Source organism: Nicotiana sylvestris, chromosome 7 (genome assembly GCF_000393655.2).
Source record: "Nicotiana sylvestris chromosome 7, ASM39365v2, whole genome shotgun sequence".
Taxonomy (NCBI): Eukaryota; Viridiplantae; Streptophyta; class Magnoliopsida; order Solanales; family Solanaceae; genus Nicotiana; species Nicotiana sylvestris.
In genome coordinates, this window is record NC_091063.1 from 12,029,643 (window position 1) to 12,045,936 (window position 16,294).

Here is a 16,294-nt window from a genome sequence, read left to right on the forward strand (position 1 = left end):
TTCAGAATTAAATATTATGGATATTCAATGAATTTTTTAATATATATACAAAGATTGAGCACATCTAGTGGATTCCCGGGAACCCGCATATTAGCCTCTAGATCAGCCACTGATTCAGAGGAGCAACAAAACCAATAAATACGTATCAATCCCAAGCTTGTTAGGGTAGGTTGTATAAATCATTAAATTCTTTGTGCGTCCATTCCTTGAAAAATGATCACTTAGGGTAGACGGGAGGGAGTAATAAGCTTCCAAAAATTTTCAGTCCTTGAAAAACCAAACGTTGGGCATCCTGTAAATTGAATAAATAAATATTGAAATTAAAGTGAAACCAGGTACGATTTCTCAGAGCAGTGAATTAGGGATATTTATTTCTGGAATCTTAAGAAGATACAATTTGAGCAGTGAAAAGAAGAAGATATATCATGCAAGTACAAATCCAAAGAAATTAAAAATCTATTTATGTAATGTCCCGACTTTATACATTGTTTCAAATCTTAATTAGGCATATTTTGACAAAGCACGCTAACAACTTAACATATCTAATAGATTAGTAGCAGGTGCTGAACCAATTCATGAGTTTCGTGATACTGTTTATCGTATAAGTCTAAAATAAGACATGATGTTACTGTGGAGGTATGAATAGATGTGGACATGGTAATAGATGAAATTATAATCGTTATTATTGTGATAATGAGAATAATAATAGTTCTCAAAATAATTCTTCACTTTGTGAAAATAATGTTTGTTATTGATTTTGTTGACCTGAGCGGTTTTAGTTTTGATGATTGACAAAGGAACACATGCATGAACCAGGTCCATGGACAATGTGCACAGGTCACAGTCAGATTTAAGTAAAAGACATGCAAGTGCAAGGGATAAGTATAATTGGTTATTTGTGATATGCCTTGAACGAAGATGCTGCATAATTGATAAGGAGAAGGATTCCTTACTTGAAAAGAACTCTATCCAAGATAAAGAAAGACTTAGAAGTTGAAGATTAGAACTCTTCCACCAAGGAAGAGTAAAGCATTAGACTTCTAGTTACTCTTTATTTACTAACTCCATATATATCTGTTGTGTTCTCTTTTACAGGGGACACACATATGCTGAAGTTAAGCAGAATTGAGAGAAAAATAAAAGGTATTTTGCGAGCAATTCTTGTGAGATTCAAGAGTGTGGTCCTAAAGTTACACGAACTAGATTGAAGAACTAGTTCCATAAAGAGTTTTATGTGTCTTTTTTTTTTTATTTCTAGTTCAAAGTATAGTAGGCATTTTGAGTTGTACCTTTTGTGAGCACGTGATTTTTGCCATATATATATGAATTACTCCCATAAATTAAAAAAAATAACTTCTTTTCATTATTTGCAATTTTTGAGGATTTTGTGGCATTTTCTGACAATTGTTTGCATTTGTCTGTGCATTTTTAATTTTGTTTAATTAATGAAAAATACAAAAATACGCTGCATTTGCATTTAGGATCTAATTTTGCATTATTGAATTAATTAGTAATTTAGTGGTTTTATAAAAGTGAAAAAATCAATATATATATATATAGTTCATTTTTGCACTTTAATTTTAATTTTTTAATTTTGGTAGTTTTCTTTGAATTTGATTTTTTATTATTTGTGTTAATTGTTATTTAGAGTTAATTTATGTAATAGGATAACTTGATTAATTTAGGATTATTTTTAATTTTAATTTAAAAAGAAACTAAAATTAAATGAAAAAAGAATGAAAAGAAAACAAATGAAAAAGAAATAAAGGCTGGTTTGGGCTGCAAACCCCGGGCTCAAACCATTTCACCCCGAAACCCAGTCAAAACCCGGCCCAAACCCGTCCTCATCCGGTTTCCCCCCATTTAAACTAAACGACCCCGTTTTGATAAGCGTGAATCCCAGTCGTTGATTTTCTTTAGATCTAATGGCTGGGAACTAGGGATCTTGTTGATATATATATGTCCAAATCCATCGCCCCCCTACCCTGTCTCATCTCTTATCTCCCTCAGAGCCCCAACCAAACGCCACCTCAAACCGCCATGAACCGCCTGCCGGCGGCGGTACTCCAATCGACCCCATTTTTACATCACCGATTCTCCTCTTTCCAAATCTCCAAATCCCCACTCTCAAATCTCAGCCCAGCCTCTCGAATCTTGTATCAAAGAGAGTGGCTGAAACCCTAACTCGTCCAATTAGCCCCAAATTTACACCCTAAAACCCCCGTCCCTTTCTCGTTCAGATTATCTAAACCACTGCCTTCGAATCACCCTAGAGCTCCTCGAATCTTAAATCTAAGTCAAGCCCTAAAAATCACAAAAACCTCGAATTCGGGATTCTAGTAAGGATTTAGGTCTAGTTCGACTTTATTCATGTGTTCTTGATAAGAACACATGATTAATGTCAAACTTGGCCGGAAAATTTCAAGGTTCCCGCATTTCTTACGGTCCATGCCATGGTTAGGTATTTTGTTCTTTACCTTTTGAGTTTTAATTTTTGCATGCATTTCCCTTCTCTTCTTCCTCTGTTTCTTTTGTTTGTGTTTCGATTTTTCTTCTGTTCTTCCGTTCTTGCAATCATTTCTGCATGTGTTTCTTTTTAGGTTAATTAGTATCTTTAGTTTTATTTGATTCGCCCGTTTGTTTTGGGCCTTTGAAACCTTAATTCATAGAGCCTAATGACTCCGATTAGCTTCTTTCTTTTCATTCTTCATCGAGCCTTCTGTGAAGTTCCGAGTTGAATTTGGGCCCAAGAGAAAAGGATTAGCCCAGAATTTGTAGACTTAGGCCAACATGGACTTGGGTCGATCGGACCCGTATTTGTTTGGTTTTCTGAAGTAAAAAACAGGGGTGTAGAGGGTAGTTTAGGGATTCTATGGTAGGGAATATTGTTGTAACTAAATAGGGAAGCTTCTAGGAAGCTGGGGTGGGGGCTATCTTGAATTCTGAAAATTTAACTAAGGGCACCTAAGATAAAACAAAAATTAGAAAAGGGGCAAAGTGCAAGCTGAGACTGCCCTACTTTCTTTCCTATAAAGGCATCATTTCTTGCCTTTCAAGGCAGGCAAAAGAGCTAAGAGGCGGAAGAGAGATTCAGAGATCAAAAAATCCAAAAAAAAAATACAAAAAGGGCAAAAATTCTACTATTCCATTGAACTTCAATGATTTCTTAATTTCTGAAAAATTCCTATTCTAATATTCAAAATGGATTGATGTTTGGTTGTCGAAAGTTTTGATTCAAGTTGGTTGGGGGTTATTCTTCCATTGGATATCTAGGTTAATTTCAACATTGGGTCATGTGAATCTGAGGCTATTTTTCTGCTACTGCTATTGCTGAGTTACTGACACTCACTTCTTCTTTGTTTCTTCTCTTTTCCCAGGTACATTTTGATCCTTATGGGTATCATTTTATGTGTAACTTGAAATATGAGTTGAGAATGAGATGGATATGACGTTGTTGATGGACTTTACCTCTTCTTCTTTCAGTTTTATAATCACCATGTAGCTTTGAATGTTCTGATTAGTGTATTTGTCAAAGAATGGTTTGTAATTGAGAATTAGACCATGTTAGTTCTTTTCTAGTATTTCCGTAACTAGTGCTAGAGTTCCCTCTGTGTGTTCATCTGTTTCTTCTTTGAGTCCAGCCTGTATTAGTGCAATAAGTTAGGCTAAGTTTGTCTAATGACTTTTAACTGAGTCCTGTATGTGGAATGTGGGCATGAACATGATATTCTCTAGTTGCTTTATAAGTTAGTCTTCAATTTAGGTTCATTTGGAAAAAAATTCAAAGTATGAAGAACGAGTTGAAAAGAAACATTTGCTAATGCGTGTCTGTTGAGTTTTGGTCGAACCAGCCTAATCTGTGAGTAAGTAACCATGTGATAATTTCTGAAAATGTTCAATCAAATGATTTCATTAATTTATTGTATTGAGTACTCCTAGTAGTTTATGATTTGCAAAATGTGAAATCCCCTTTTTCTTTGTTTGCACTCTCATTTCTATGCCCATCTCAGTTTTGTCTGCTTCGTTGGTTAGTATTTTCCTCCTCGTTGTATTCGATTAACTGACAATCTTATCTTGTGGACCACATTCTGAACCCTGTCGATTTTTGCTGTTACATGGGTTCGATTCATGACCCATGTGACACTTGACTTGAGCGTGTTTCATGGGAGTTAGGCTAGCCGATTGGGCTTAAATGAAATTCGGAGCCCGGCACCTTGTGTACGGTGATCTCATTGAACCGTTGGGCCTTCCTCTAAGCCCAACTAAATTCTGGGCCTGATATATCCTAGACCTCATTTGGTCTCAATTTCAGATTCTGTTAATTTCCACTATGATCTCATTGTTTTTAGTCATGGCCCTCCCGATCATAGTTAGAATTTAGTCTTAGATAAATGGAGGTGTGCCATATTAGACAACACAAATAGTGTATGGCCCTCCGAATTTAGTTTGAATAACCCTTTAAAATTAGAATTGAGGTGTGCCATGCCAAAAAAAAAATGGCAATTGCATGGCCCTTGTTTAATTAATTTTGATTTAATCTTCGGAACTCGAGGCATGCCGTTTATCAAATTTTCCATGGTCCTCGCAAAATTAAAAATGCGTAGTCGCTTTAGGCGCGTTATTTTAATAATTTATCTTCCTAAATTCTGGTGCACATTTATGTGACCCAAATCCAAATCTCAACGATGTTAAGATATGTCCAAAACCACGGGTGCATTTATGTGACGTCATTCGAGACGTGTTTTAATAACGTTGCAATTTTCTTTAAAAAATGAATAAAAGCGGTTTAAAGTTAAAATTGCACATAGGTTAAAACATGTATTAAAATCAAGTAAATAGGCCAATTATAATAGTTGAGCGACCGTGCTAGAACCACGGAACTCGGGAGTTCCTAACACTTTCTTCCGGGTTAACAAAATTCCTTACCCGGATTTCTGGTTCGCAGACTGTTAAACAGAGTCAATCTTTTCCTCGATTCGGGATTTGACCCGGTGACTTGGGACACCATAATTATCCCAGGAGGCGACTCTGAATCTTTAAATAAATAAATACCGTTTCGATTGTCCTTTAATTGGAAAAATTCCTTTATACACCCTTCCCGGGGGTGTAGGTAAAAAAGGAGGTGTGACAGCTCTGGCGACTCTGCTGGGGAGCGAACCCAGAATCTCTAGTTCAGGGTTCAAAATTTGAGCTTAGATGAATTGTTATATTTGGCTTTATTTGTTATCTGATTTTATTACATGTTTGGGACTAATGTGCTAAATGTTACTTTTTACCACTTTGATATTATCTGAACTGTATATATAAACTACTACGGAACCCTCTCTTCTCTCTCCTGAGGAGTGCATGCTGGTCGTGACTTGTTTCTATTACTTTCATGTCCCAAATAGGACGAGGTTCAGACAAGTTGCAAAGCCGGATGATCTTTTGGTTACCGGTATGCAGCCCCCCTTAGCTCGAGCTGTCCGCTCGGGTAAGCCAGGTCTAGAACAATAAACCCAGGTTTTAAACCTAGAATAACTCAGCCTCATGCCGGATCCCTAGTAGGAACGTTTGTTTTCATCATGTGCACTTTGACTTTGGAGACTCAACACAGGGGTTGGGTCTGACTAGGACAGGTGCACCCGAAATAAAAAGACCATCCTAATGCATCTTACTTGCTACTTGCGCATTTATTTGCTTCGGATTTGCATGTTGACCGCCTTTTGAATAAAAGGAGAGAATTTGTAAAAGAAATAGCAGTGTACAGGGTTAAGGGAGTGAATCACCTGTTTTAAGAAAAAAACCAGTGTCCATATAGTGGTGAAACTCTGCCGAAATTTTGAAAAAAAAAAAAGAAAACAAATTGAGAAATGAGAAAAGAGTTTTGTTTTCAAAAATAGTTCTTTTTATTTGCCCGAACTATGCCAGTTTGATTCTCACCGGATGTGGGATACGTAGGCAACCCCCATCGGGTCCAACTTCCTTTTTGCAAAAATAGCCCAAAAGAACAAAAAATTTAGTTTTATTTGAAAGTAATTAGGGTGATGCCATTCTTGTCAGAAATAACCGCGTGTCCCTAAAAAGGCGCCGGAAGGCTGCTTTTGCAAGAACAACCGCTTGTGGTCATTTTTCAAGGTTACCACCGGTTAGCCAACACAGCATTAAAATCTTCGTCTTCAAGGTGCTGAAAGGCCGTATTTGCAAAATCGGATTTTATTTTTGAAAAAAAGAAGAGAGAAAAGTGTCAATTTTGTCGTTGAGTCAAATGAGTCTTGATTTTTGATTAATCACCCTAACAAATGTGCAAAATGAGCACGAGTCCAAGTTTGCCGATAACAGTCATGAACACGATCCCTTTGGAGTTGCATATGTTGTGGGAGGATCTGGGAAAATCGGAGCAAGATAAAGTCAATCTACATTTGGGAGGTCTTACCGGGTTGTTAAAAATCAGACCTAGAGGGGATATCATAAAGGCTTTGGTTACGTTTTGGGACCCAGCCCATAACGTATTTCACATCTCGGATTTTGAACTCACTCCAACCTTGGAAAAGGTAGCAGGTTACATGGGAAGTACTGAAGGGCTGAGACATAAGTATCTGATCGCTCCATAAGCCATAAACTCTTACAAATTCATGGATTTGTCAAAGATAAGCAAGGGAGTCCCATACTCCGAGTTGGAGGGTGGTTTTTCCACTCTACACTTTATATATCAGAGGTACGGGCATGTAGGAGGGTTCAACGATCTGGAAAGCGGGGTTTGTAGCAAAGGAAACCGAACAAAATGGGATGAGCATAGACGTTTCGCCTTCATGGTAGCTTTCTTAGGCCTTGTGGTGTTTCCCCGAAAAGATGGGAATATCAATTTATGGGTGGCCGTAGTCGTCAAGGTCCTGATTACCAACGCCAAGAGCATTCTTGTCCCTATGATAGTGTCTGAAATATACCGAGCTGTCACAGCTTGTAAAGCTGGGGCAGATTTCTTCGAGGGATGCAATCTGCTATTACAAATATGGATGATCGAGCACCTATGTCATCGCCCTCAGTATATGAGTTATGGATCCACAAAGAAAGTTGCATTGAAGAATTTGACACAAGGATTTTAGTGTTTAAGCTGCCAGGGGTGTTTGGAGATTGGGTATCCTGCTTTCGCTCCATTACTGCGGGACAAATAGAATGGACATTGGGTTGGCTTCTTGTTGAAGAAATTGTGTATATGCCCGCTATTGGTCCTTACTTCCTCCGAATAGGTCTGCGAGGTATTCAGCCTTACGCTCCTTATCGGGCAATGAAACAGTTGGGAAGGTGTCAGGTGATGCACCCAGATGAAGATCTTAGTGTTTATGCGGTCGAGGTTAGTTCCGACGGTTAATTTCATGAAGAAACAGTTCGTTCTATTTGGAATGAATGCCAGTATTTGACAATGAACACTCGAGTGCGTGACTTATCTAGAGGCGAAGTCTCACCCGCCTATCTTGCCTGGTATAGAAAGAAGAACACTGCAAGGGCCGAACCAGAAAGACCAGCCAAAAAGCCTCACATTCAGGAATTCATTGAGGCGTCGCAAGAAGAGTGGGCTTGGTTGGCTAAGGAGAATGAGTACAGGGCCACAATAGGAAAATTGGAAAAGCAAGTCAGAGAGCTTCAATTCGAGAGTAGCTTGCAAGTCACGGCGGACGAAGGAGAAAAGAAAAAGCTAGCCAAAGAAAATGAAGCCCTTTGATCCCAAATTCAGAGAATGAAAATAGCAGCAGAAAACCCCGCCCGAAGTGCCAAAGATGAAAAGCTCATAAATAACCTGAGGCAGAAAGTGAATGACTACAGTTTTAATTTGAACAAAGCAAAAAGTGAACTAGACAGGGCTCGGAAGCAATTGGCTAAAAACGCAGATGAACGAGCACACCTGGTTAAGTAGTTGAAAGAAAAGCACGACAATGAGGTCGCGAGATTAAAGAAAAGGGTCATCGCCACAGAAAACAAAATGATCAAACAGGCGAAAGACTTCAAGGTTGAAAGAGAACATTGTTATACAACATTGGCACAATTAGAAATAAATTTGCAACAACTTTAGGAGCAGAATCATGTGGTCGAGCAAACTCTGGAACCCAGGGCCCAGCAGATCGGGCGTTTGTTACAAGAAAAAGGTGTCAGAAGAGAGAGAATTAGAAACATCGCCGATTACATTATTGTGAAGTGCAAAGCTTGTGAGGATATGACTCGCACCACCTTCTTCGCGGCAGTGATGACGTTTGTTAAGCAAATAATGAGTGACTTGGATTGACTTTAAAGGGAGATTGCATATAGGCCCGCGGCAAGACCGAATGATGTTCCGCGGGAACCAGGAGCATTAATGTATTCATGAGTTTTCATTGGAGTCTATATTTCCTTTTCTGTTAGAGTCCGTCAGTTGTTTTGAGTCTGTCTTTCCTTTCTGCTGGAGTCTGTCAGTTGTGTTCGAGTCTGTATTTTCTTTTGAGTATGCTAGTTTATATTCGGGGTCTGTATTTCGTATTTTCATCAGAGTCTGTTAGTTTCTTTTGGAATCTGTTAGTTTCGAGTCTTTGTAATCGAAGCATTTGCTTTTTTATGAAAACTGAAAATCCCAAAAAATATTTTATTATTTACTTTCACGCTTAACCCCCAGAACTACGCTTGGTGTGATTCATGAAGGGTCATGATACGTAGGCAATCTCCATAAGATTCGACCATAACCAAAGAAAAAGAGAGAGGAAAAACAAGAGAAAAGAAAAGAAAAAGAGAGAAAATAAGAGAAAAGAAACAATGGCAAAACAAGAGGGAAATGAGAGGATAAAAACAAAGAAGAGCAAAGGCCAGAATGAAAAGAAAGAGAAAAAAAAGGGAAGTTGTAAATGGAAAAGCTGGGATGACGCAAGCAGCCGATCAAATCCATGATAGAAACGGTTAACTTCTTAGGTGCATTCATTCCCCAAATGTGCGGTTACCAATTTGTTAAAGCCCTAACCACTAACAAGGTTGCTGTTGATGTATTGAGTCCAGGTAGGTGGTTAGTTGATTGGCATTCTAGCAACTCACTCATACAATACCCGATCAAAAGACAAGCTGAACATGGCCAACCAAGAATTGGAGGCAAGTATTGTTGACCCGTCAAAAGAGGTGGAAGAACTGGATGTTAATGCAATGAATGAAGAGATGTATAAGTTAAAGCAGCAAATGACTAAAATGTACCAACCCTGGGCAAAGGGGCATCCACCATCGGTATATCCCGCCAACCCTGTTTATATCCCACCATCGGCCCAACCTCAGAAGCCTCCCACTGTGAACTCACTCCATCCTTTCCCCTCTACCAACAATGCTATGGCACCACTTCCCATACTTCTCAAGCTCCATAACCCAAACAAGTCCCATACCCTCCTCCACCAATCACTCCTGTTTTTGTGGCACCTCCACCCGCTGTATTACACCGATCTTCCAGTGAACCTATATTCTAGACTCACGACAACCTGTATTATCCCCCTAAACCCACCTTCAAAGTCCCAGAACCATGTTCTTACACCCCTCATCTTGATCTCCTGACAGAGTCCGAGAAGCCACCCAAAAATCCCGAGCATGAGGAGATGATCAGAAAGGTCAAAAACTTAGAACAATCATTCAGAGATATGAGGGGGTTAGGAGGTCAAGTAAGCGTGGCCTACAAGGATTTATGTTTGTTCCCAGGTGTTCAGTTACCCGCTGGGTTCAAAATACCCAAGTTTGATCTGTACGATGGGCATGGTGACCCACTAGCACACTTAAGAGGATTTTGTAGCAATATGAGAGGAGCAGGCGGAAGAGATGAATTGTTGATGACATATTTCAGCCAAAGTTTGAGTGGATCGGCATTAGAATGGTATACCAGACAAGATCACAACAGGTGGTACACATGGGACGATTTGGCCCAAGCCTTCGCCTGTCATTTTCAGTACAATCTTGAAATTATCCCAGACCGTCTGTCATTGACAAAAATTGAGAAGAAGCCTAGTGAGAGTTTCATAGAATATAGGTTCCGTTGGAGAGAGCAAGCAGCGAGGGTTGACCCTCCGATGAAAGAAAGTGAGATGGTTGATTATTTTTTGCAGGCTTTGGAGCCCACTTATTTTGGTCACTTAGTGTCAACAGTGGGCAAGTCCTTCAATGAGGTTGTAAAAATGGGACGTATGGTTGAGGAGGGACTCAAGTCCAACAAAATCATGAGTTATTCAGCAATCAAAGAAACCACCCAGGCTATTCAAAACGGTACTAGGGGTGTACTTGGGAAGAAGAAGAAAGAGGATGTTGCTACAATTGAGTCGGGAGCTTGGGTTGGATCCAGGAACCTTCCACGTTACTACAACCCGCCTCGACCCTACCACCAAACTTACCCCCACTCTTTATATAGCCCACCACCACACTATTACCCACCGCCCGATCCTCATTTTTCCGTCCATCACGCGCAAACCTATACCCAACCTCCTGCTCATGCACAATGGCGTGTGCCAGCTCTACAAAATCCATACCCAGCTCCACAAAATACCTATACACCCCTAAAAGCCTACAGAAATCCCCCTGGAATCGGTTTTCGTCCAAATCAAGCTTTTAAGAACGAGAGGTTGCAGAAATAGAAGACTGTCACTCCACTGGGAGAATCATATACTAGTCTACTCCACAGACTAAGACAGTTGGGTATGTTGAATCTGATCGAGGCTAAACTGCCAAATCCCTTCTCCAGAAATTTTGACCGCTCGGTGAGTTGTCAGTATTGTTCAAGGACCCCGGGTCAGACACAGAAAAATGCTGGAAATTGAAAACAGCTATTCAAGAGCTCATTGTTACTAATCGGATTGAGGTCCAAACCTTGCAGGCACCCAACATCAACCAGAACCCGTTGCCGGCCCATCATGAGAAAAATATGATTGAGATTGTGCATAAGATAGGGGAGCCTAAGAAGCCTTCGCAAACCATCATGATGATTTGGGCTAGTGAAACCAAGTTGTTTGAAAAGTCAACAAGTGAGAAGTCTGTGATCAAGTTGAACGGGCAAATAATGAACCATTTGTGGAGGTCAAGAAGGGGTCCTCAAGTGACGTTGCAGGAAAACATGAAAGAGCGAAAGTGGTTGTGCCAGGAATGACAAACAAGCCTGTGGTAATTGTGAAGGGTGCCCGCACAGATCCTGTTATTATCAAACCGGTAACTCAATTACCGATAGTCAGCAACAAGGCAGTCCCGTGGAATTATGAACGAGTGACAGTAACTTACAAGGGGAAAGAGGTTAAAGAAGAAGTGTGTGAGACCCATAGTTTGACTCGATCGGGGAGATGCTTTGCCCCCGAAGAGTTGAGAAAAGCTAAGACCTCCAACAATAACCTAGTGTTGGTGAAGAAAGCTGTGACCGAGGAAGAAGCAGAGGAATTTCTGAGAAAGATGAAAGTGCAGGACTATTCCATTGTGGAGCAGTCAAGGAAGACACCAGCTCAGATCTCATTATTGTCATTATTGATCCATTTAGACGAGCACCGTCGGGCTTTGATGAAGATCTTGAATGAGGCCCACGTTCCTGACAAAATCTTAGTAAACCACTTGGAAAAGATAGCTAACAAGATATTTGAGGTAAACAAAGTCACTTTTTCTGACAATGAATTGCCCGTGGAGGGTACTGAGCACAATAGAGCCCTCTATCTGACGATGAAATGCGAAGATTCTGTAGTTACTCTTGTACTGGTTGACAATGGGTCTAGTGCGAACATTTGTCCTCTCTAAACTCTGAACAAGTTGAAGGTGGAGGATGAAAGAATTCACAAGAATAGTATCTGCATTCGAGGATTCGACGGTGGAGGGAAAGATTCAGTCGGGGACATAGTGCTTGAGCTCACAATAGGGCCAGTTGAATTTACTATGGAATTCCAGGTGCTCGACGTGGCTGTTTCTTATAATTTGCTGTTGGGGCGACCCTGGATTCATGCTGCCAAAGCGGTCCCGTCTACTCTGCATCAAATGGTCAATTTTGAATGGGATCGACAGGAAATTGTTGTACACGGTGAAGATAATTTGTGTGTTCCTAATGATGCCATTGTTCCGATCATTGAGGTTGAAGACGACAAGGGGCCATGGGTTTATCAGGTTTTTGACACAGTACCGGTAGAGAAAATTCTAGAAGGGAAGTGCATTCCAACTCCCAGGATAGCTACGACATCAGTCATGGTAGCCGGCGAAATGTTGAAAAATGGTTTTGTACCGCGCAAGGGTTTGGGTGCATCTCTGCAAGGTATCATACAACCGATTTCTCTTCCCAAAAACTTGGATACATTTGGTCTGGGGTTCAAGCCCACAGTTGCGGATATGAGAAGAGCCAGGAAAATGAACCAGAGAGCATGGGCCCTTCCAAAGCCAGTCCCGCGTCTTTCTAGATCATTTGTTAGGCCTGGTACCAGAAAGCGCCCAGTGACGACGGATCCTAGTTTGGTAGTTGATGTGGATGTAGATTTGATGGAAAAGTTCGAGAGGATATTCGACAAAGTGAACATGGTGGAAGCTGGAGAGGGTTTTAGCAAGGCGGATGTGCAATTTGTTGGGCCTAGTGCAAAGATTAACAATTGGGAAGCTACTCCTCTCCCCACCAGGAAGGAGTTTTGGTAGTTTGCTTTGATTTTCTTTCAGTTCATCTGGATTATTCCAGGGTTGTAATTCAGATTCTATGATTCTGTCCGTTTGGATGTATAAACCTTGTTATCTTTAATTTCAATGAAATGCAATTTTCCATTTTCTTCCTTCCTGATAGTTTTATTTTTTTTCTCTTTTCTTCCTTGTACAGTTCTTTTTATGCTGGCTTCAATGATATGACATGCATACGGGATCTCCGGCCCAGTCTTAAAAGCCAATCTAATTCCGAAATAGTAATTCAAGAAATAGAGTGTGATGTTGAATTGGAATATGACGAGGATGAAGCCTTTGAAGAGATCAGTAAAACATTAAGCCATTTTGAAGAAAAACCCAAGACTAACCTGAATGATACAGAAGCAATCAATCTAAGGGACCAAGATAATGTCCGGAAAACTAAAATAAGTGTCCATCTTGAACCACAACTCAAAGAGGAGATAATTGCAGCACTGTTCAAGTATAAAGATGTTTTTGCATGGTCCTATGATGATATGCCAGGTCTAAGCACTGACTTGGTGGTTCACAAATAGCCCACTAATCCGGCATTCCCTCTTGTCAAGCAAAAGTTGAGGAAATTTAAAACTGATATGAGTGTGAAGATCAAGGAAGAGGTCACCAACAAATTCGATGCAAAGGTCATTCGGGTCACTCGGTATCCCACTTGGTTAACCAATGTAGTGCCTGTGCCGAAGAAGGATGGAAAGACCAGGGTGTGTGTTAATTATCGAGACCTCAACAAGGCGAGTCCCAAGGATAACTTCCCACTTCCGAACATCCATATATTGATCGATAATTGCGCCAAACATGAGATTGGTTCTTTTGTGGATTGTTATACGGGTTACCACCAGATTTTAATGGATGAAGAAGATGCAAAAAAGACAGCATTCATCACGCCATGGGGAACGTACTGCTATCGGGTCATGCCATTTGGTTTGAAAAATGCTGGGGCAACCTACATGAGGGCAATGACGACCATATTCCATGACATGATACACAGGTAGATCGAGGTTTATGTGGATGCTATGATTGTAAAGTGTAGAAAGCAGTCTGACCATATCAGAAATCTGAGAAAGTTCTTCCAAAGGCTTCGTAGGTACAATCTCAAGCTCAATCCTACAAAATGCGCGTTCGGTGTTCCGTCTGAAAAGTTGTTGGGATTCATAGTCAGCCGACGAGGTATTGAATTAGACTCGTCAAAAATCAAAGCCATCCAGGAGTTGCCACCTCCAAATAACAAGACTGAAGTGATGAGTCTGTTAGGAAGATTGAATTACATCAGCTGGTTTATTGCTCAACTCACGACAACTTGTGAGCCTATCTTCAAACTGTTAAAAAAAGATGTTGTAGTCAAGTGGACAGATGAATGTCAGGAAGCATTTGATAAGATAAAGGGGCACTTGTCAAACCCACATGTGTTGGTCCCGCCAGAACTATGGAGACCTTTGATTCTGTATTTGATGGTCCTGGACAATTCATTTGGTTGTGTGTTGGGCCAGAATGGCATTACCGGCAGGAAGGAGTAGGCCATTTATTATCTCAGCAAGAAGTTCACAACTTACGAGGTTAAGTACACTCATCTTGAGAGGATGTGTTGCGCCCTCACTTGGGTGGCACAGAAGTTGAAGCACTATTTGTCATCTTACACTACTTACCTCATCTCTCGTTTGGATCCGTTAAAGTATATCTTTCAGAAGCCTATGCCCACAGGGAGGCTCGCAAAGTGGCAAATCTTGCTCACAGAATTTGACATCATCTATGTGACTAGGACTGCAATGAAAGCACAAGCATTGGCCGACCATTTGGCTGAGAATCCTGTAGATGAAGAATATGAGCCTTTGAAGACTTACTTCCCTGATGAAGAGGTAATTCACATTGATGAATCGGAACAGATTGAAAAGCCAGGATGGAAACTTTTCTTTGATGGGGCTGCAAACATGAAAGGCGTTGGGATAGGAGCAGTACTTATTTCTGAAACAGGGCATCACTACCCTATTACGGCTTAGCTTCGGTTCTACTGTACTAACAACATGGCTGAGTATGAGGCATGCATTTTGGGTTTAAGGATGGCTGTGGATATGGGTGTCTAGGAAGTCTTGGTCTTGGGTGACTCGGACCTGCTGGTGCACCAGATTCAAAGAGAATGGGAAACTAGGGATTTAAAACGCATACCGTACCGATAATGTTTGCATGATCTTTGTCAACGTTTCCAATCAATAGAGTTCAGGCATATCCCGAGGATTCATAATGAGGTCGCTGATGCTTTGGCTACTCTGGCGTCAATGTTACATCATCTAGATAAGGCTTATGTAGACCCGTTGCATATTCAGGTCCGCGATCAACATGCTTATTGTAACATGGTAGAAGAAGAACTCGATGGAAAATCGTTGTTCCACGATATCAAGGAATACATCCGGATAGGAGTATATCCAATACAAGCTACAGGTGATCAGAAGAGAACAATTCGTCGTTTGGCAAGCAGATATTTCTTCAGTGGGGGAGTTTTGTACAAAAGGACTCCAGATCTAGGACTGCTGAGATGCATAGATGCTAGGTAGGCCACAACTATTATGACCGAAGCACATTCTGGAGTCTGTGGACCGCATATGAGTGGGTACATGTTGGCAAAGAAGATTTTCCAAGCAGGTTATTATTGGCTCGCTATGGAGCGAGACTGTATCAGTTTCATGCGTAAATGTCATCAGTGCCAAGTGCATGGAGATTTTAATCATTCTCCACCATCTGAATTACATACAATGTCTGCACCATGTATTTTTGTCGCTTGGGGAATGGATGTCATTGGACCAATCGAGCCAACAACGTCCAACGGGCACTGGTTTATTCTCGTGGCCATTGATTATTTCACCAAGTGGGTAGAGGCTAAAATATTCAAGTTTGTAACCAAGAAGGCAGTGGTTGATTTTGTGCATTCAAATATCATTTGCCGGTTCGGGATACCGAAGGTGATCATTACAGACAATGGGGCTAATCTCAATAGTCATCTGATGAAAGAGGTATGTCAGCAGTTCAAGATTATACATCGCAATTCTACCCTATACCGCCCTAAGGCAAACGGAGCAGTTGAGGCGGCCAACAAGAATATAAAGAAGATACTTCAAAAAATAGTGGAAGGTTCTAGGCAATGGCATGAAAAGCTATCGTTTGCATTGCTGGGTTATCGCACTATTGTCCGTACTTCAGTAGGGGAGACTCCTTATTTGTTGGTGTATGGCACCGAAGTAGTGATACTCGCAGAAGTGGAAATTCCATTCTTTCGAATTGTCGCAGAGGCTGAGATCGATGATGAGGAGTGGGTCAAAACCCTTTTGGAACAATTGAGTTTGATCGATGAGAAGAGACTGGCAGCAGTGTGTCATGGCCAGTTGTATCAATAGAGAATGGCAAGATCATATGATAAGAAGGTACGTCCACAGAAGTTTGAAGTGGTGTAGTTAGTATTGAAACGCATTCTTCCTTATCAGGTTGAAACAAAAGGAAAATTCGCCCCAAATTGGCAGAAGCCGTTCGTTGTAACTAGAGTGTTGTCCAATGGTGCATTGTATTTGATAGATGTAGAAGGCAAAAGTGTAGAAATGGCTATCAATTCTGATGCAGTCAAGAGATACTATGTATGATTTCTTTCTTTGATTGTACTTGTTTGTAT